The sequence below is a fragment of the Ambystoma mexicanum genome, chromosome 14 (genome assembly GCF_040938575.1).
Source record: "Ambystoma mexicanum isolate Mex_15411 chromosome 14, UKY_AmexF1_1, whole genome shotgun sequence".
In the NCBI taxonomy this organism is placed as follows: Eukaryota; Metazoa; Chordata; class Amphibia; order Caudata; family Ambystomatidae; genus Ambystoma; species Ambystoma mexicanum.
Window position 1 is genome coordinate 216,386,552 of NC_090940.1, and position 21,372 is coordinate 216,407,923.

General features: G+C 47.1%; 1 protein-coding gene across 1 annotated transcript in view; it reads right to left on the reverse strand.

Annotated features, from left to right (window-relative positions):
• Positions 1–21,372, reverse strand: part of SOS2 (SOS Ras/Rho guanine nucleotide exchange factor 2) — a 1,344,468-nt gene that overhangs the window by 352,987 nt on the left and 970,109 nt on the right. The window lies entirely within an intron of this gene.

Here is a 21,372-nt window from a genome sequence, read left to right on the forward strand (position 1 = left end):
CTGTGCATATAGTCCGACATCTAGTAGAAATCGTGGAGTATTGCATCTTTCTTTCGAAGATCGAAAGCGACGTCGATACGGGCATGACTGTAACACTATCACTAACGTGACATGTAGTGTACCCAAAATCCCTCACGCGTCAAGGTCCCATCGGTTGTTTTTTTCTGCTTTGAGGGAGCCTTATAGAGTGTGTGAGCGAATGCAGAAGAGAGAAGGTGTAAGAAGCCTATGTTCCTTCTATTCCACGATGGGAGGAAAGGTGGGCGCATGTGAATCTAAGCAGATACAATCATCAGAAATGCTTTTACATTGAGCAATGCATGTCTTCTGATGCTTGTGAATCTGTTTAGAATCACATGCTGTGTGTGCACAGACTAGCGAGCAGTACCCAGAGATGGTGGTGGGATGGGTGAAGGAACAGCAGCAAAGTCTTAGCACCGCTTGTCCCACATGAGAATCAGACCTAGAGTGTGTATCCAGGCAGTAGTGTTGTGTAAAGGTGTGTACAGAACTCCAGGTTGCTGCTTTGCAAATGGAATCTAGAGGAACATTTGCAATTAATGCTATGGTAGCCCCTCTGCCCCGAGTAGAGTGTGCTCTAGGCGTGAGGGATAGATCTCTCTTGGCAAGACTAACACAGTGTGATGCAATTTACGATCTTCTTGGAAATAGCTGCTTTAGAGACAGGGTCCACTTCTCTACCAGCTGCCACTGAAAAGAAGAATTGGTTTGTCTATCTTAGTGGCTTTGTTTTTTCCAGATAGTAGATAACCACTCTCCTTACATCCAGTGTGTGGAGGCTTCTTTCCGCCACGTTAGTGGAGTTCTGGAAAAAGGTGGGTAATTCTATAGACTGGTTTACATGGAACTTTGAGATAAGTTTGGCTGAAAAGCGATGGTGTGTGTGCGCAAAACCATCTTGTCTTTGTGAATCGTGATGAATGGGTCCTGAACTGAAAGGGCCTGAAGCTCACTACTCTCCTTATAGAAGTGATCGCCACCACGAAGGCGGTCTTGTAGGTGAGTGCTTTAAGACTAGCCTTGTGCATGGGTTCAAAGGGAGCTCACATTAGTCTGGTAAGAACAATATTCAGGTCCCACCCGGGAGCTGGGTTGGAAAAAGAGAGAAGAAGTCTCGTTACCCCTTCAATAAAGGCTTTAATTACAGGAATTTTCCACCATGAGACCTTGCTCTGCTCCCTAGTAGTTAAAGAGGGAGAGGGAGTTCGGTATCCAGTTCTCCCAAGACATCAGAACATACAAAACACTGACATCTATGGGTATCACAGTCACAAACTAACAAAAGAATGTAACTCGGGGGATAAGAGAAGGGTACTATTCAAATCCATTTGTAGCGAAACCCACTTTGATACACCAGGGGGTCGGATAACGAGATCAAAATAAGAATGCTCACATGGAAAGTCCAAGGCCTCAACTTTCCGGAGAAACAAAGATCGATAGAACGCAGGCTTAATCTGTTGGCAGGGGACACAGTAATGCTTCAGGAGACGCATTTGCTGTTAGCCGATGAGCGGCGCATTAGGTTTAAAAGATTTTAAAAGTCATGCTATGCCACATCAGGGGAGAAAAAGAGGTAGGTGGCGTTACTGAGTGAGAAAAGCCTGCTAACGCAAACCATAGTAAAAAGAGACCCCGGGGGCAGGTATCTCTTAGTAAAAGGGCATCTCTGGGAACAACCGATTACCATAGCAGCCATTTACTGCCCTAGCAACGCCCAAGACAAATTCTTAGTGAAGTTAATCCAGATCCTGTTGACATTTTCTCCTAATAGGCGGAGATTTCAACATGGTCCCAGATCCGCTGAAGGATAAAACTCTTTCCCCAACGAAAGTAGATTTCGCCCAAGCACTAAGCCTAGCTAGGCTCCTCAGGGAGACCGAGACAGTAGATACATGGTGGTTAGCCAATATGGGTTCTAATGATTACACCTTTGACTGGAATTCACCCAAAGGTTTCTCAAGAATCGATTTGATACTGGTCACAAGCTCTCTGTTCCCATGTCTCGATAGAATAGAGATCCACACACGGATGATATCGGATCATGTCCCGGTATCGGCAGATTTACGCATAAGTGGAGCTCCTGTCCCTTCCCCAAGGTATTGGAAGCTACACGATGCCATCCTGCTAGACGAAACTATCAAGAAGTAGGGGAGACACTAGCTAATTACTCAATTGAAAAAACAATAGCAGTCCCTGCCATAGATACGATCTGAGATGCAATGAAGCCGGTAGTAAGGGGATCTCTCATCAGTGCAAGTGCAGAACAGCGCTGGGTCTCTACGCTTCAAGCATCTTAACTGGAGGCAAGAGTGGTGACACTGGAGAGAGTTAAAAAAGCACTGCACCAGGAAATCTGAAAGAGAATTAAAAAAGGCCAAAATAGCTCAAGAAACACATTGGGCAGACCGATCGGCTAAGTCCCTGGCATACACAAAGCAATTTTATTACAATAAGAGCAACAAGGCAAACCATATACTGACATACAAATTACAGAAGGTACATAAGAGAAATAATATAGTTAGACTCATAGGAGAAGACGGTGAACACAGATACACAGAGAGAAAATGGAAGTCCTAGTCGCCCATGATAGGGTAATAATGGTAGGACCGCCAACACTAACTAAAAGTCAGAAGCAATATTTACGCACTATCAAAGCACTCGCCCGCCCGCCTCCCCCCCACAGGGGTCCAATTAGAATCCCTAGAAACACCAATCACAGTGGAAGAAATTGTGGAAGCGATAAAATCCTTGAAAAGCACATCCCCAGGACCTGATGGGCTAACAGTAAAACTTTACAAACTCTACTCGCACATTCTGGACCCACAACTCACCGCCCGGTTTAACTCCTTTTTTGCAACAGGTAGTGTTACCAAATCAATGGCGGAATATTTGACAATTCTCACCCACAAGCCAGACCCTGCGCAAGAAGCCTCTTATAGACCAATAACATTGATGAACAACGATGGGAAGATATTATCTAAGGTACTGGCGATTAGATTGAGGACGTTTCTCCCAGACATAATAGCCCGAGACCAGACAGGATTTATTCCCAGTCGGTGGACCCATGACAACATCAGACGCACGATAGACCTCACTGAGAGTCCCGACAGATTGGGGGAGGAACTACTGGTCATCTCATTGGATGCCCACAAAGCATTCGATCTAGTGGACTGGGGATACACCAGACACACACTAGAACACCTAGGATTTGGCCCTAACTTTGTCATGTGGACAATGGGCAACTACCAAAACCTGTGCACACAACTTCGTGCTAATGGAATCAGATCAGACAAAATACATATCACTAGAGGCACACGGCAGGGCTGCCCTTTATCTCCCTTGTTGTTTGCTCTATCTATGGAGCTTTTTGCCGACAAGATCAGGCAAAACCCAAGGATATGGGGACTCTCAGTGGGGGGAAGGGAGTACAAAACTGCATTGTATGCAGATGACATACTCTTAACGATAGCCCATCCGGACACTTCTTTGGGCCCCCTTTGGGAGGAGATTGAGGCATTCAGTATGGTCTCTGGATTTAGAGTTAACTATGACAAATCATCAGTACTGGCAGTCAACCTCCCAAGGAAGCGGAGGGCGGACCTCAGCCCCCTGCAACGCAATTCCATAGGCAGACGCTACGCTGAAATATCTGGGGGTCCACATCCCCAGAAACACCAAGCAAATTTACCAAAGCAATTTCGCACAGCCGTTCAGTAAATTCCGGACAGATCTGGAGCATTGGAAAAACAAGAGATCTCCTGGCTCGGAAAAATAGCTGCAGTGAAAATGAACCCGATACCCAGACTGATTTACCAATGTGCAACACTTCCAATACAAATTTCTGAGAACAAATTAATTTCCTTGCAGAGAAACACATTAAAATTCATATGGGGGGCTGAATGGGGCCCCGGTGTGTCAAGGGTTTTGACCCATGTTGAATTATTAGATGGGGTTGATGTGGGGATGAGCTGTCGCCGCCCATCATTCTATCCCAGAAGAAAACTAAATCAATAGACTGGGTGGATGTGGGGATGAGCTGTCGCCGCCCATCATTCCATCCCAGAACCAGGAAAACCGCGCGGTTGTGTGCACACCAAAATGGTTGTCTAACCTGCCACCCAACAGTGCCAGCATGATGAACCGGAAGCGCCAGGGGTGAAAGGTGGTGTCAAAGGAAAAATACAAGTGTTTACAAGATACTCCTTATCTACAAACACTTATGACTTACAATGCTGGGTATTACTCTCCTGCCAGAGCTTTTCTCATATGCATACTTCTCACCTTGGATCTGCCAGGCATACTCTCTTGCCAGGGCTTTTCTTAAATACAAACACTTGTTCTCTTGTACCAAACACTTGTAACTTCAAATGCCTCGTATACTCTCCTGTCAGGGCTTTCTCATATGCGTGTTGTGCACACTTGCAAACGTGACAAGTTCTTATCTTTGTTCTGCTGCGTTTCTTTAAATAAAATTGCACTTTTTGTTCCTTCTCATTTACTTCTGTCCACTTCTGGTCCCTTTGCCAAAATGCCCTGGTGTCCCCTCTTCCCTCTGGGGGATTCACTGGTATCCTTAAGTAATATGGCACTCTTTGTTCTCTCATTTACTTCTGTTCACATTCGGTCCCATTGCCGAAATGCCTTGGCGCCCCCCTCTTCCCTCAGGTGGACTCACTGGTATGCTGTCGCTGGAATGGCTTCTCTCACTGTGAATCTGCAGCAGCTTGTTGGGGTCCTGCTTCCTTCCTTCAGGCTTGCCGCTGCTGCTTTATGGTTCCTGTACTTACTGCAGCTCTCAATCACCTATTCCATGCTCCCCTGGGCTCCAAAAATGCAGAGGCTGCTCTTCTAGCGGGCAGCTGTACCGGAGGGTGTCCTCGATCCATTGGAATTCCTGGGGCAAAGTAGTCTCTTCCTGAGGCACATCAATCTCTGCAATCTGCCTCTCTCTGTTTATCCCGTGAGCCGATTGGCTCCATGGACCTTGTGTTCGCCGAGCAGTCTTTTGGTCAGCACCAAGAGGACTCGAGCTCTCAAGTCAGCTGTTTAAACGTCCTGCCGGCTAATATGCGCTCACAACAACTAGAGTGCGGATTACGCTCTGGGTCTTCACTGATCTTCATAACTCGGCTCAGCTTCCTCGTGGCAGTACTTCTATCCTTGGAAGAAGGGGAGTCTGTTTCTGATAACTGATAAGCAGAGTCTGGCAAGGTTTGCTCAGCTTGTCCAGTTTGATGGCCTGTATGCAGAATTTGAAGAGGTATTTTCAATAGTTTTAGAGAGGTAATGAGGAGAGCTATGACAGTAGGCCATAAAGGCATGGGGCGTGGAAGGGGTATCCTGAATAGTAAAAAGGGGATACCATGTTTCGCTCGATGATCATGACATTCTCCTGTGGGTTACCTCCCCCCATGTTGTCCTCCCTCATATGGTTACCACCAGTGTCAGGATCAAGTAGCAGCTGCTGTACCCCGGCCATATGTGGGGATGCCGCCATTGGGAAAGGAGTGATGACACGATCGGATTCATCACAGAGGGGAGAAAAAACAGCAAGTAGACTTACCCCCTGGCTCAGAGTTCTCCGGATAACACCTGTTGGAGGTTCCAGAATTCATTCCAGGCTTGTTAATCAGTTCTTGTTCCTACCCATGAGATTTGTTGTAGACTTCTAAACAGAAGAGATACTTTGTTTCACTGGATTTAGTTTAGGTCAGTCGCGGTTCACAGGAATACATTCTAGACAGCCTTCCAGTTGAAGACCCAAACAAACACAAGTGAACACTTCTGTGGGAGATGCTGGTATGGGAAAACCTAGGGACACGAAGAAGGCTGGATCCAATGAAGTCCACCACGGCCAGGTGGCGACAGGTGATCGTACAGCAGTGAACACAAGAGAAGCCCCAGCACAGCTTGCCTTAGGGTGAGACAGCTGAAAGTGCAGGAGCAGGTGAATGAAGATCGACCAAGTTCCAAGGCTCTACTCGGAATGACGGCTGCAGCAAGGTGGTCCAGGAGAGAACCGGTTGGTCCAGGGGCACTTCCAAATACTCAGCAGGCATGGCTCCTCAAGGGTTAAGACTGTTAATTCCCACTGGTCCAGGGGAGGAGCAGGGGGAGCGGGGATATGGGGAGGGTTTGAAGCACCAACCAAGGGCTTCTTGAGATCAGGATGGGACAACACTGAAGTCGATGCTCATCAGCTACAGGAGTCTTCTTCGGGTCATCAGCAGGCTACTCTTCTTCATAGCAGTCTTGGTTCTAATGATCTGCCGAACAGTTGCAGGAGTCCTCCTTTATCCAGGATTGGGGCTGGGAGCAAGCCACAGCCCACCAATGCAGGGGTTGTCCAATCATGGACAATCGCCGGTCATCACATCAGCCCAGCAACAGACTTTCAGGCACCAGAGGATGTAGATTGTGAGTAAATGTTCCCAGCCACCTTCTCTGGCTCTCACACAAAACGTCCCTTAGTCAGTGCGAAAGCCTCAGATTTCCTGGGAACGAGATTGCAATATAAGGCATTTCCTGACCTAAGAAGGCAGGAAGAAGGCCAAAGAATAATATGGCCCAAGAACAAGCGAAAAGCATTGTGGCGCTGTAATCTTGATGACTGGAACCTACCCTCATGAAACATTATTTTGTGACACAATGCACTCAGCCACTGCTTCCAGATGCACCGTCATGGAATTGTACACCAATCCTGAACAATAGGTTAACTATGTCCGCTGCTACACACAGAATTTGGTTGATTGTAGATTGCATCAAACAAGAAACATTTTGCACTTTGGGTATACAAGCTTTTCTGTGGATGACCACTCATCTTTCAGGAAGCTTAAGTATACAAATTCTATTACTTCAGGAGCCAGGCTGCCAAGTAACGGCTTGCAGATTTGGATTGGTTATTGGGCTTGTTGCGTTTACAGATTGTCAACTGGACTTAGTTTGTGTAACGCTCACCTGATTCTCGCAGAGGCGCCGGTCTTGACTGGGCGACTACCGTATCTTCAAAGGTGATGTGTAGCACCCGGTTGGCTCTTTGGGCTGGACCTCTGTGCACTGTATGCCTGACTTCAAGAGTAAGATGTCTGCAGATAGAAAATATGGGATTAATGAACTGGGGTTATTGGGGTGTCCCTATCTCTTTCCTTTTTTGCTCTCCTGTAGACCCCCAAAGGTTAACGCTCTCACCTTAGGTAAGTGAATGCCGAGCTCTCCATCTGCCTCGGGGCAGGGTGCTGTAACCAGTTTCTTCACTGGATCGGTAGCGCAGGCCTCTTGACTTCAGAGGACTGCTGTCCGTCGTTTACTGCACGAACGGTAAGTTTCGAGTAATTCTATTGTCTTTAAAGTCTTTAGTAATGATGTCTCTTGTTTTGCAGGTTCCGGCGATGGCGGATGACGGGCTGAATTGAGTTGAAGATGGAGTCCGTGTGATGAATAGAAGCGCCTGGAAGCACGTAAGTAAGCGCTTGTTGCCTGCTTCACGATGCGCTCTAACTGTCTTTTATTTTGCAGGTACGAGTTCGGAGCGGCTGCAGGGTGCCGGAATACCCACTGGGTTTGAGTAATGGCACGTGAGTATTAAAGTTCCCCAATGTCTTTAAACGCACCTTGTTTTGTCTTTCAGATGCAGGATGCAGCGCCGAAGGCCTCCGGAGCGTGCGAAGAGTTGGTAAGCTTTTGTCTTTCAGATGCCGGAATGCAGTGTGAAGACCTCCGGAGCGCACGAAGAGTAGGTAAGCCTTTGTCTTTCAGATGCCGGAATGCTAACCTGTTCTTTCTTGTCTTTATAGGTGTTGCTGAAGACTGGATTCAGGATGGTAAGCCTTTTTCCTTGGGCCCAGGATCCGATGCAGAAGACACGATGAGCGTTCTGCTGCAGAGGATGCAGAATAACGCAAAGCAAGATTCATCCACCGGGTGTGGTTTAAATAGCCTCCTGTAGTGCTTAGGTGTCTCCTTCCACAGCCACGCCTTGTTAAGAAAAGAGTTCCTGCTTTCCAGAAGAGTTCCAGTGTTCTGAATCTAGGGAGTGGCTCCTGCCCCACCCAACAGGAAAAGTAGTTCCAAACAGAAGAGGATCAGAGGCTCAGCTGGCAGGCAAGTAAGCAGCATGGTCTGCTGCAGGTAAGTCCACCCAAGCATTATGAGCCCGGCGCTTCCAGCGCTGGGACTGGGCATATTTATGAGCCTGGTGCCACTGGCGCCAGGACTGGGTCCAAAAGGTCCCAATTGGGACTGGTTGGCCCTCGGAACTTGGGTTATGGATCTGCTTCCAAGGGAGTTGGGAAGACCCTGACCTTTTGGAAGCAGAGATCATGACAGTTTGATGGGTGGTTTTAGGAGTGTCAGTGAAAAAGTGTGAGCAGACATTCATGACCATATTATCCATAGTGCATTGCATTGCAGAGTTATCCAGGTTCGGAGTACATGGATGCCAAGTTCAGGCGATGAACACTTGTACTTGTTGCAAATAAGTGTGTAGGGAGCCCCAATTTACTGAAAAACCATTTGAGTGTACTTATGCTCAGCTTGAACTTGTATTCCTGTAGAACCTCGCAGCTTAGAGGGTTTGCTAGAGAACCTGCAGCCATATTCCTCTTTTTCAGCCATATTCCTCTTTTAGAGACCAGTACCAAACCTATTGTGCAACCTGATACACTGTTTGGGAGTGTGGTTCCCCCTGGTTTAATTCAATACAATATTGCTGTAGATATGTCTCTTTCTATGAGTACACCTTGGCTTGTGATTAATTTCTGGAAGCTGAAAAGCGATTTGTAAACCATTCAGATCTCTAACAGATTGACACGTAGTTGTCAGTTTCCCCTGACAATTAAATGTTTGGAGGTGTGTTCCCCACCTCATCACGGCAGTCACCTGAACTGGAGGGCCTGAATTTGGGTGTCCCTACAACATTGTTTGGGTTCCACCATTGCAGTGCTGTTACATACTTCGTGGCATTTCCACTAGATATTAAAGTCCCTATTGCCAGGGTCCTTTGAGTCTCAATCTCATGTGTTACCTTGCATGTGGGTCTAGATAAATACACAATGACATTATGCCTGTGATAGTAAGTAATGCTCTTTAAAGACTGATAAAGGGAGATTGTCAGAAAACCATGTCCGGGTTCCCTTAACAGAAAGGCCAAAAGCTGATTTGTGTCTAGTTTTGTTTCTAGGCACTGTTTTTACCCGAGTTGGGTGTACGCTTAATTTGATAGCATTACATTGATTAAAAACCAAAGCTGCAAAAAGCAATGTTATGGTGTTTTGTGCATTTTACTAACACTACTTCGCACTGCATTCTGTTATGAGCCTATCGTCTAGATACAGGTAAACGTAGATCCTTGCCTTTGCAAATGTGCTGCCACCACAGACAGTACCCTTTGGTGAATACAGGTGGAACTGATGTTGTCCCAAAAAGAAGTACTTTAAATTGGTAGTGCAAGGCACCTACTTTGAACCAGAGAACATGTCAGTCTTGCTGTAACATGGAAATATGAAAGAAAGCACATTTAATATGAATTGTTAACTTGCAGTGTCTTTTGTTCAGCAAAGGTATTGTTTCTCAGAATGTGTATACGTCAATGAATTTGTTTTCTGGCTATAGGTCTAGTTCTTTGTCTTGCCATTTTTGAGTACAAGGAAGAAGGGGGAATATATTCCCTGGCTGCTGTCATGGCTAAGAGCCTTCGCGATAGCCCCTTTTCTCAGAGATTTCACCCCTGCCTGCAGTAGGAGGAGAATTGTCAGGTTTTGTGCACATCTTCCTTGACTGGATGTCACGTTGCCCGAGGAATTTCACACAGTAATAATGGCACACTGTCTGCAGCCCACTTCTTCATTGTTATTGCCTCTCAGATGTGGGCAAAGTACTGAATAACCCCACTCCCCCACAGGGTTTGTATGGGAGGGGACTTGGAGGTTGTAGTCTGAAAAGATGGCCTTCCGGTACACTGAGGACACAAGATGCGATGAGTACTATAATAATGGTACGCTTCATTGTCCACTGTTCCTCCAAACACGCAGTATATACGAACTGGTAAATTACATATACAGCAACACTGGTTGCTCCACACCCTTCCAGACAGCTCCTTCTCTCCAAATGTCCTCACTGATAACCCCAGAACCCAACACTCCACCCCCCCGCCATACATTGCACTGTGACACCACAGGCACTCTGACATCACTATCATTGGATGTCCTGTCCAATCATAAGCACAGAGACATTAAGCTATAACATAGTCACTGTTTTTAGGGTTACACCGTCCTTGGTGGGGGCTCCATGTGTACAACCGCTACCTCATCTTGGTGAATGGTAATATACCTGTTGTAATTAGGACCAACTGAATCCCTGCCGGCCTTGGTCACAGTCGCCCTGGGTGGCTTGAACACTTTGGTAAGGAAGATTGTCTGGGTATGCTGTGTGCAATAGGCTCTTCTGACACTTGCTGAGCCAAGAGGCTGGTCGGTGTGTCCTGAAATTGAGTGAAGTAAGTAGCGTTTCTTGTTCTTTTTTCGCTTTTTCCAGTTTATTATCAACCTAATTCCCAAATAGGAACCCTCCATGTAATATCTTATTAATTAGCATTGTCTTGGTCTCTGGGGGTAAACCAGTCACACGCAACCAGGATTCCTTTTATAAAAGGGCTACACTAGCCTGTTGGCAGGCATCAGAATCTGCTGCATTTAAGCTACAGTGTCGTTGGCTGCAAGCTGTCGTCCTTGGACAACGGCTCACACCTGAGCTTTAAATCAACACCTACATATCATGCCATTTGGTCCAGTCATTCTTGCTGACCGGTGCTGTGGCAAAGATGATATTGTAAGCCGGCATCATGGTAATTTTCCTATCCATGAAATTGACTCTTGTTCTCCTTATGCAATAGTAGGTCTGCGGTTGACACCAGTCTTCTGCAACTTTTACATGCAGTGCTTATTGACCATAGAATCTAGTTGTAATTGGCCACAAATTATTAGAGGGCCTGCAGCTGATGGCCACAAATTCTTCCAATCCTGACATTAACACAGACTTAACTGTTGTCTGCATAGTCTTCCACATTAGTCCGTTGACCAATTCTGTAAGTCAAAGGCAGTGGGTAATTCAGCATTGCCCTTCACATGTCTCTTCAATGAAGTCCCCATCTTCAGAATTGATCCTACGTGGAAGAATTGCATGTGGGTTTCAAGGTCTACGGGCGAGTCAGTTGGACAATCTTGGGGCTTGTCCTGTCCTATTTCCTCGCGGACATACCTTCCCTTTTTTCTGTCTCCTTTTGGAATATATCATCTGGATGAACATCTACAATTCTTTTGGGGGGAGCGTTTGCTTTCATCCCATTGTGCCCCTTATCACTCCCTTTTCTCGCTCATCTAAATGGTAACAATAGCTACTGTTTAAGCAAAAACCGTCCTTTGGCAAATTGGCATTAGCCTAGCCTCTGTGAAGTGTCAAAGACTCTTGCTCTCCGTCTTCCAATTTGTCCATGTCGCTGCTTCGCGGGAAGCTTGGAATTGTTTAATGAGGATATGAGTGCTGTGCTTACATGCTTTAAAGTGTTTTTTTGGTTTATTAATGTTGCATTTTGGGACCTGAAATGTCCTCACCCTCAGTTGTGTGTGTGTGATCAATGGGTGGTGATCTGTGTTGATTTATTCCCCTTTATGTTTCTCGTCTGTCTTGTTATGCGTCCTAACACCTAAGGTTCCATCGTTGCGCTATATAAATAGAATAAATTAAAAGTAAAGTGGTGCCAGAGAGATGTAGAACCTTTAGTTTCGTTGTCTGTTTGGGAAGCCTACTCTCAACTTCAACTGGATTGGTGTCTGGTTCTCGATGCTAGATCGAGCAGCACTGGCTTTTTTCTTTAAACTTGTTTCTCTGCACCAACTCTTTCGGTGTTGTATCCCAGTGGTTTCCTGCTCACACCATTCTTGTGGACATTTCTGACATGTTCAGAGTGTTTTGGGTGCGGTTCCAATGGGTCTCAAAGTACTGAAATAACAGATGACATTATCACACAGAGTGGTATTCAATGCATCTACCTCAGAAGAATGAAAGACTGAGTTGACCTTGCCGGATTCGAAACTGCCACAGCAGGCTGCACACATCAGGGGTGAGCATTCAACATGCTGTGCTATCTGACCAGCCCACTGTGTGAATCACGCCAGGGAAATTTAGACTTTCACTCAACACAGTTTGAAGGGAGTTTTCTTCATTTATGCAGTTGATGCGAGAAACTTGAGACCCAGTATTAATTTGAGTCATCTTTTTTTACAGCATGCCCAGATCGCAGCATCGGAGCTCGGATTGGTACCCCCTTCAGGGCCGACTTTATGAAGTTGGGGATTTGTTGATGACATTTCGGTACTGGGGTCAAAGCGAGTGTCAAATAAGTGTAGCATGCCGGTGCAATCTCAATCAATTCGAATCTAAATAGTACTCATGGGAAAAGCCCAATGGGGCGTGGACTTGAGGAGCATCATTGGGACCTGTACACGTAGCATAGGGATAGTGTGAGAATACTCCTGTTGACAACTACTTTTACTTTCGAAGTAAACACATGGAATATTCCGGACTAACAACCAGATGGCAAAATATGCATTGAATCTAAACAAGTATTAATATTACATGACCCCACAAAAAGGATCCAACTATGGTTGTAGGCAATACAGGTGAAAATTCAGTTGGAACACTCTCCACAAAATTCACATCAAGATCAATTATTTTTCTTCATGCAGAGTGATTAAAAAAGCTCCAACTCTTCCAGCTTGTTGGTTGTTTGTTCAACTTGCTCAGACTTATACTTCGTGATGTTAGCGCGAGTGTACAAGGGTAAACCATGCTGTCAAATAATGTCGTGGTGAGGGAAAGGGTGCATGTATGTGTGTGCATGTGTGGTGTTTCTCCTTATCTCATGAACATTTCAGAAAATCTGTTTCGATAGTAAAAAACAACCTCAATGGCCTAAACCCAATACGGTTTAACATTAGTCACAAGTTGTTGTGGCAGACTTGAAATCTCTGCTTTTGTGCTGTACTTCTCTATTTACATCCTCACAAGGTGGATGGTGGATTGGCTAACAAGCAAATGAGTGAACATGAAGTTAAGTCACAGAGGATAATCGAATGTATCCTCATCTCCTATTTTACATTTTTAGAGAGTCATAGGTCATTTTTCTACAAAAGGTCATTTTCATTAAAATTAGAGTTAGAGTAGATGTCCACCTTTGTGCAAAATTCTTTCCACCTGTGAGTCCCCCAGCACTTTTTGCTGGACTCTTGTTTTTTTTGACTGATTCTCCTGAGTGGGTGGGAACCTCATTCTTTCACTCTGATTATGGGAACCCTTTTAACTGTTTTTGATATTTCTTTGTGGAGTCATGCTTTCCTCCAATTTTAAAGGCATCTACAATTTATTAAAGCAGCATACAGAACTCTTTTTGCAGTGTTGCTGGAGGCTCCCAGAGCTTCCCTGTGATTGTTTTTACTCTACTTGGCAAACTCTTAAAGTTACCAAGGGAGGGAGATACTTTTTATCCTACCTGCATTTTATTTTGGTGAGCTCAGCACACCCCACCTTATGTTGAGTGCTGAGGGGATCCAATGTATCCCTTTTCACTACTCTGCTGTAATTGTTTGATTACTGTGACAGATCTATCTGTTTAGGCTGGGGGCAGTGTACCTTTCACAACAACCTTTTGTGAACTCATTGCAGGCTGTCTTCGCAGCTGCGGTAAAGGACACCATTTGCCCCACAAACAGCTGGCTGTACTTTTGTAAGCCCTAAACAAGATGGCATGTCCTTTCCTATGTCTTCCTCTATCCTGCTAGCTGTGGGAGGGTCCTCTTGTCCCTTTGTCTTCACTGGACTTCCCTTGGAAAGCCAGCAAGGACCTTTTGAGTTACTGGCATTACAGGAAGTGGGGGAGGTCCACCGAAACTCGCCTGTCCTTTGTCCTGCAGTGTGCCTGAGAGAAACCAGTTCAGACTGGGATAGTGGTTGTCCCCATTGGATAGCCATCCTCAAGTTTGAATGGTGCATGGGATACGATTAGTGGACCCAGCCAGGGGTTGAAACCCAGAGTCGACCACTGGAACAGAAGAATCCAAAGAAGAACAAAGGAGGACGACACCAGCAACTACGAGCGACCACCAGCGCCTGCTTAGTAAGTGCTGCTGTCCTTACAACAAATTCTAAGCAACAGGGAAGTTCTGAAGACATGGACTTCCTCCCTGGGACTGGGGGGCCTAACAAATCCCAAGCCAAACTGCGTTTTGAGCCATCCTTTGAAGAGCTGTGAACTCCACAGCCTGAAATTCGCCAATATCCTGGGACCTCAGCTCCATAACTGCATCGTCTCCTGAAGCTCGGTTTCACCCGAAATTTTGTGGACATCGATCTAAACGTGCAGGGACTTAATTCAGCTCCCAGAAATCTCCTCACCCATGACCAGGACCGAGAAACTGAGAAGAGTTACTTGCCACGACAACCATCCTTCAACTGAGCCTGAAAAAGGTGCCAACAAGCTGGAACTGAGAGGATCCTTTGCTGGGTGTCCGTCTCTACGAAAGCGGTCACCAGATTCACTGAAGTCCCTTTCATATCTGACTAAGACCGAGAAACCAATGACCGGGTCTGCTGTTGCCTCTCTACTGGAACCGTCTGTCAGCAACCGTTTTTTCAGCTAAAGGTACTATCCTACCTTCGGTACAACCTAGCTGTGGTTGTTTGCTTGATCCTGTGATCCTGGGGGCTGAAGATAGCTTTATCCCAACACCTTCAAGTCTCCCCTAGAGTTACGATGGGGTGGACCATCCATTGCCTTAGGACATTGGCCCTTGGGGCACATCTACAAGGGATCATCATGATCCCCTTGCCCTAAAACTAACTTATCTGCAATACTGAAAGAGACTCATGTTGGACTCTGCCATACTGAACCTTTTACCCTACTTTCCTACTCAACCCCCGGCCACTGGTGGCCCAGTGACCCAGCTGAACACAGAAACTCACATAAGATAGGGTTGGACTCTCTAAAACAGGCTGGAAAACAATTTTGGAACACGTTTGCATATATGTTTCAGATGGTTTTAATAAGTGATTTGTTACTACCAATGTTATTCTAAGGTTAATACAATGTGGTTTATAATCTAAAGAAAATACTCCAGAGTGATCTTGTATTATCCTACTGTTTTAAAGTACTTACTTCACGTGTGAATTATCACTTCTGCCTTAGTGTATATAATAAATGTGGCTTTTTTTGGACTAAGTGTATGCTCCGAGTACTTTGCACCTCACTACAGCCATTCTCCGTCCTTAGAATAAGCCTGGCTGCTTGCCATTCGACCAAACCTTTGTGTGGTTCAGGCCTAAACTAAGAAGTGTAACCCTGATCACCGAAGGTGGGATTTTCAAAGTTCAGTCACAGGTGGCAACATTTGTAAAACTCCCTAACTACATACTTATGATTTTATTTGACGTGACTTATTACATAGATAAAAACGAACACAAAGCTGCAAAAGGTGACCAAAGAATAGCATGACCATAGCGAGAATGCGTTCACAAGATCAGTGCTGCATGAGGAAAGGAAATTCATGTGTTGCTTTTTTTGCCCTTTTTATATACAAATTAGTGGTAATGCAACATTATAACCATTCTATCTGACTTTCAAGCACCCTCAGATTAAGAAACTTCGGTCTCATTTTCCATTACCCTATCGCCAACAGAACAATACTACCTATGCCACTTTTGATGATATTATTTGATATTATTATGCCACTTGTCCTGCCCTCTCCTGCCGACTGAGGACCTGCCTGATACTGGGGCTCGCCACCTGCCTCATGGGGGCTACCACAGAACTGCTGGGGTAAGCCTGGTGCTTTTTACAACTAGCGCACGTGGCGCAGAATTATTTGGGAAAAAATGCATCTAAATTCGATCTTTCCATCGCGCCTGCCGAGGATGGACTCTGAGGAGCAGCGCTTCTCATCTTTACTGCTTTTCAAGACATTTATTGCACTTTCTGCTACCCTGCCTCATCGTGTTTGCTGCCTCCAACATGGCTGCTTGTTTTTCTCACCATCACAACTGCAGTCTTGTGGCTTGGCCCTGCTCCCCCTCCCATTGGCTGCACTTGGCTTGATAAGCCAATGAGGGCAACCGGGAGGCGGGAGCCGGCCATCCACCTAAGGCCCACAACAAAGGCCCTGTCTACCCCTGTCCACCACAGTAGGCCGTGCAGTTGCCCACCTGTATGTGTGAGTATGCCCCCCCCCCCTGGTCAGCTGTGAGTGAGTATGCTCCCCTTCCCCTACCCACGCACTCTTAAGAAAAATGACACCTGGGCACTCTATGTTGCTCCCACCCTTCAAGATGGGGTGTGCTTCAGGTCTGTGCCATACATTTCAATTGTATGCTGAGGCCGCCCTTCAAAATCGGTGTGCTTCATGTCTGTGCCACACAACTTGACTCTCTGCATTACATGCCACCATCCCCCATCTAAAAGGGGTCAGGCTAACTGTAGTGTACTGTTCCTTGCTAGCACTTCTGTAATTAAGACCTCTCACAAGCACTTTGTAACCAAGTAAGCCTTCTTAACAGCGCCACAATGCCAAAATACCTATTCTTTATCCTCATTTTAAGCCCTACATTTCCTTATTTTTTCAGAATGGAACTTTATTGGTATTTAAAAAAATACACTTCAAACAATACGATTCCCATCCTCAAAACCCAATCAACCCATCCAAACCTTCCACCTCATTCCCTGCCCTCTCCTCCTCTCTCCGCCACCCCCTTCGCACACCTAAACCCTCTCCCACCCGCCTCCCCTACAGTGGATGCTGATCAACTCCAGTAGGTTCACATAAAAATGTTTACCCCCCCCCCCCCTGGATCAGACTGCTGCAAAGGCCCAGGGCTGGCTTTGCAGCCGACTCATATTGGGTCACGTTCTCTAGATTGCGACTGGTACCATGGGCTGTGATCTAGAAACTTCCTCTCAACCAATCCCTGTGGTTCAACCCCTACTGAGCCCCCCCCGACCCCCTGCATCCCTCACTGGCCGTACTTCTCATAAAAGTGCACCCATTGGCCCACAATATTAGTCCGGGACTCGTCCAACAAATGTGTTAAGAACTCCATATCATATATGGTGCGAAACGTCACCACCCTATCTTTTTCCACAGGCATACATTGACTCTTCCACATCTGGGCCAGGCAACATCTAGTGGCCATCAGCATGACCTGCACCATGTGCCCATCTTCCACTTCCTTCTCCTCCAGCCACATCCCAAAATGGAGTAACCATGGCGAAAACACCCTGTGAATACCATCAACCCCCTTAATCCATGACAAGACTTCTCTCCAATAGGATTGCACTCTAGGGCAGTGTTACGCTCACCTGGTTCCCACAGGGGCGTCGATCGGACCCGGACAGCTGCGGTCTCCACCAACGTGATGCGAAGTGCAGAGATGACGGTCTGGACTGGCCCGCCTAATCTTGTCTGCTGGACTCGTAGAAGTATTCTCCTGCAAGTGGAGAAAGGGATTTAGCCACCCGTGGACTTTAGTGATGGCCCCCCAACTGTTCTTGTTCTCCCCACTAATCACCTCCGATATCCCCTCTTGGTAACCTCACCTTATGTTTTTAAATGATGAGCGCTCCATCCTGCATGGTATGCAGGGGCCCGTAGATACCAGTTACTTCACTGGTTTGAAGGTACTGGAGGAGTTCTGGGGGAATATTGACTCCAGTGTCTATAAAGTTCAAAGAGTTCAATATGTCCGATGTTCACTCTTGTTCCATTCCCTCGTTATGTTGCAGCTGGGTCCAAAAGAATATTGCCTGGAGGCAGCTGATGGCGTTCAGGTAAGAGTCTGTATTACTAAACACTGTCCGGTAAAAGTTGCATGAGTCTAACTTGCTGTTTTCTCTTCCTTTATAGGTGCGGCATAGGAAGATGCGGCGAATTAAAGGATAATACCTCTGGTGGTAAAGCAGGTAAGCCTATGGTGGCAAGAGATTGTCTGTCGGTTTTCTCGGCTCACCTTGTTATTCCTTTTGTTTTCCCCCCCAGGTGCTGGGTTTCGACGAAGAAAATGATGGAGGCAGCGCCCAGTCGAAAGATGCGGTGGACTGGTGAGTATAACGTGGCGTTGCTGCTGGCGAAGCGACGCGTGCTGAAATAATGTCCTTTCCAGGCTCGGAGCTGTGTTGGGTCTGGAATCAGGTAAGGAATCAAATAATGTCTGTGATCTAACCTCTTCTCCTTTCTTTTCCTTTTGTCTAGGAGCTCCGGATTCGAGGCGGGCGTGGCAGAAGACTGGATGCTGACTTGCAGACACGGTGAGCGTTACACTGCTGGATGCAGAATAACACGAAGCATAGGCTGCTGTTCGGGCGTGGTTTAAATAGCCTGCAAAGTAGTCCCAGGTAAGAAGTTCCCCAGAACCACACCCGAATGAAAAATAGTCCCTGTAATAAAATAGTCCGATCCAGGCCTCGTGTTGGCTTGGACTCATTTGCAGCATGGTCTGCATAAGGTAAGTAAAGTCTATGAGCCTGGCGCCTAAGGCGCCAGGACTGAATCCAAGCAGCCCCCAGCCGGGGCTGTTGGGGTTTTAATAAGTATCTGGATGCCTGCTCCCGGGGCTGATGGACTCGATCGGATGCCCGGGGGTAGGCATCATGACAGGCAGCCCCATCACATATGTCCCTAGTCCTCTTTCTTCCTGTTAGACTTCCAAAAATGAGGGTCATACCTCTTACACATTTTAGCCAACACCGCCAGCGGGTAGGGCCACCTGTGCAGCAGTTTCAGGGCCTAATGTCTATCCTGCAGAGAAATCCTCGGACAAGAGACTCTTGGACACATCAGTGCCCTCAAAGCGCTGTCTATATCCTTCACCAAATGTTGCCCCCATCGAATTCTGACTGGGTTCAGGTCCCTAGGCTCCACCAACAATATTGTCATATACAACCCCGAAATAAGCCCCTTCGAACCCACCCTTGCAAGCAAAGGTTGCTCAAAGTAGATCAGTCCCCTTCGTAGGTTCTCCCTCCACTAACCGTCCGTTAGTACACCTTTCAACTGCAGGTATCAGAATATCGATAACTTTCCAACACCAAGGCATTCCTCCAACCTGCCCCAAGAGATAAAAGCACCCTCGATAAAGCTTCCCCCTCTGTCCTCACCGCCTCAGCCCACAGCTCCATCACCAATGCAAAGAGCAGTGGGGAGAGTGAGAACCCCTGCATCGTACCCAGTTGCAGCGGGAAGGCCTGCAACATACCACCATTCACCACCAACCTAGCCGTCGGCGCTGCGTACAGTGCTGCGATCCACCCCCTCCATCTCATACCCATCCCTATGGACGAGAGGACAGGACTCTTCCCCGCCCCCATGAAGACCCAACTTACCCGGCAAAAGCCTTCTTAGCTTCTAAGGCCAAAAGTAAGGCCCCCCCTCTCTTAACCACTGGGGTGTTAAGGATGTGTAGCGTTTTATGGGGAATATCAGCAACTTGCCTGGGCATAATAAAACATGTTTGGTCTGCATGAATAAATCGAGGGAGGCATAACTTCAGGCGCGACGCCAGCACTCGGGCAAACATTTGTGCGTCCACATTTAATAGTGAGATGGGTCTGTATGAAACACAATTGGTCAGATTATCCCTGGTTTTGGGATTACTGCTATTAAGGCCTGGAGAAACAGGTGATGGTATGGCACCCACCCCCAAAATAGAATTAAACAACTTCACCAATGGCTTGTACGGTTTGTAAAAATCTATGGTGAACCGATCCTCCAGGACTTTGCCCGTCTTTAGCGTTTGTATCGCAAACCACCTCCTCCCTCAATACCGCTTTCTCAAGCGCTTCCTTTTCAGCACCTGTGCTTTTGGGAAGCCGCATGCTATCCAGGTAGCTATGCACCTCCTCTCCTGCCACCGCTATTGGTCTGGTATACAAGTCCTGGTAGTACTCAGCAAACTGGGATGGACTGTCCTCTCCTCCATAACCCCATCAGCCCCTCGCACCTCGTCTGTTCTCCTCTCTGCCCTACATTCCCCTCACCCTGTAAACCAAGAATGTGCCAACCGGTTAGTGATCTCTTATTGAGCCCCTTTACATTTAACATGGCAACCCTCAACTCAGCCATAAACCTATGTTACCTTTCGCTGTTTGTCCTTCTAGTTTCCCCATAAATAACTTACCCTCTTTTCCTGTAACATCCACTACACAAGATCAATCTCCCCCTCCCTCACTCCACCTCCCAACCCCCATTTCCTGAAACTGAGGCGTACAACTGTGTGGTCCAAGCATCCTGGTCACACCGTCCAAACCACCAGGGTACCATCGCCTGACCTGGTTGAACTACCTACCCCCCTCCACAGCACCACACTCTCCCATTGTCACAATACAACTCATGCCCCTCCCAGAGCTACTATCCCACAAAACCAGTGTCACCATAGCCCCATCCTCGCACCCCATTCAGCCCCACTGCTGCCTTCCTCTTAAGGGGTTCCATTGCAGGCCCCGACCAGCTCCTCCATGGACCAGATGATATCGCTCCCCTTCGCATTCAAACAACAACGTAAACGGGTAACCCCATCTGTACCTTGCCCCTTCTCTTGGAGCCACCTGAGGAGGGGCCCACATTTCTTGCATTTGTGCATCTGCATAGCCTGTAAGATGAGAGGTCCTGGAAGATGGCCAGCCTAGAGTATGGGTAATCAATCAATGTCCCCATACGTTCCCCTTCAGTCTCCCTCAGCTCAAAGAACGGAGGTTGTTCCACCTCTCCCGGTTCTCGAAATCGTCCACATTGAGACAGTTCCCCTTCCCATCTTTCCACCAGTAAGAAGCGGGCCCTCTGTATCTCAAGGATTCCCATAGAGGTCTGATTGGCCTCCATCCCCTCCAATCTCTCCTCCAGAGTAACCATCTTTCCCAAGAGATCAGCCACCTTTGCCCCCATCTCCTCCAGGATGGCCCGAATGTCACTCTTAATTGTAGAGATCTCCACCGAGCAGGGGTGCGGTCCTCCACCTCCTTTGGCCTTCGCCATCTCCTCACTGTCCTTATAACAATACTGCGCAGGGGTACCTCTCCAACTCATCCGCCTGTGTCCTTCCTTATCCACACAGAGTGTTGGGACCCACTCAGATGAGTTTGCTTCTTTCTTTGTCGTCCCCAACCTCAATGTCGCTGAACACCCTGGAGGGGGCACAGGCCTAAAAGGCCTCCACCGCCTGGGCTTTCTTTGCTGGGGAACCCCCTCAAGGGGGATTCCAAAGCATGTCCCTCTCCCCAAGCTCACACAGAAGTCCACTCCACGCTGCCACACAGGTGGT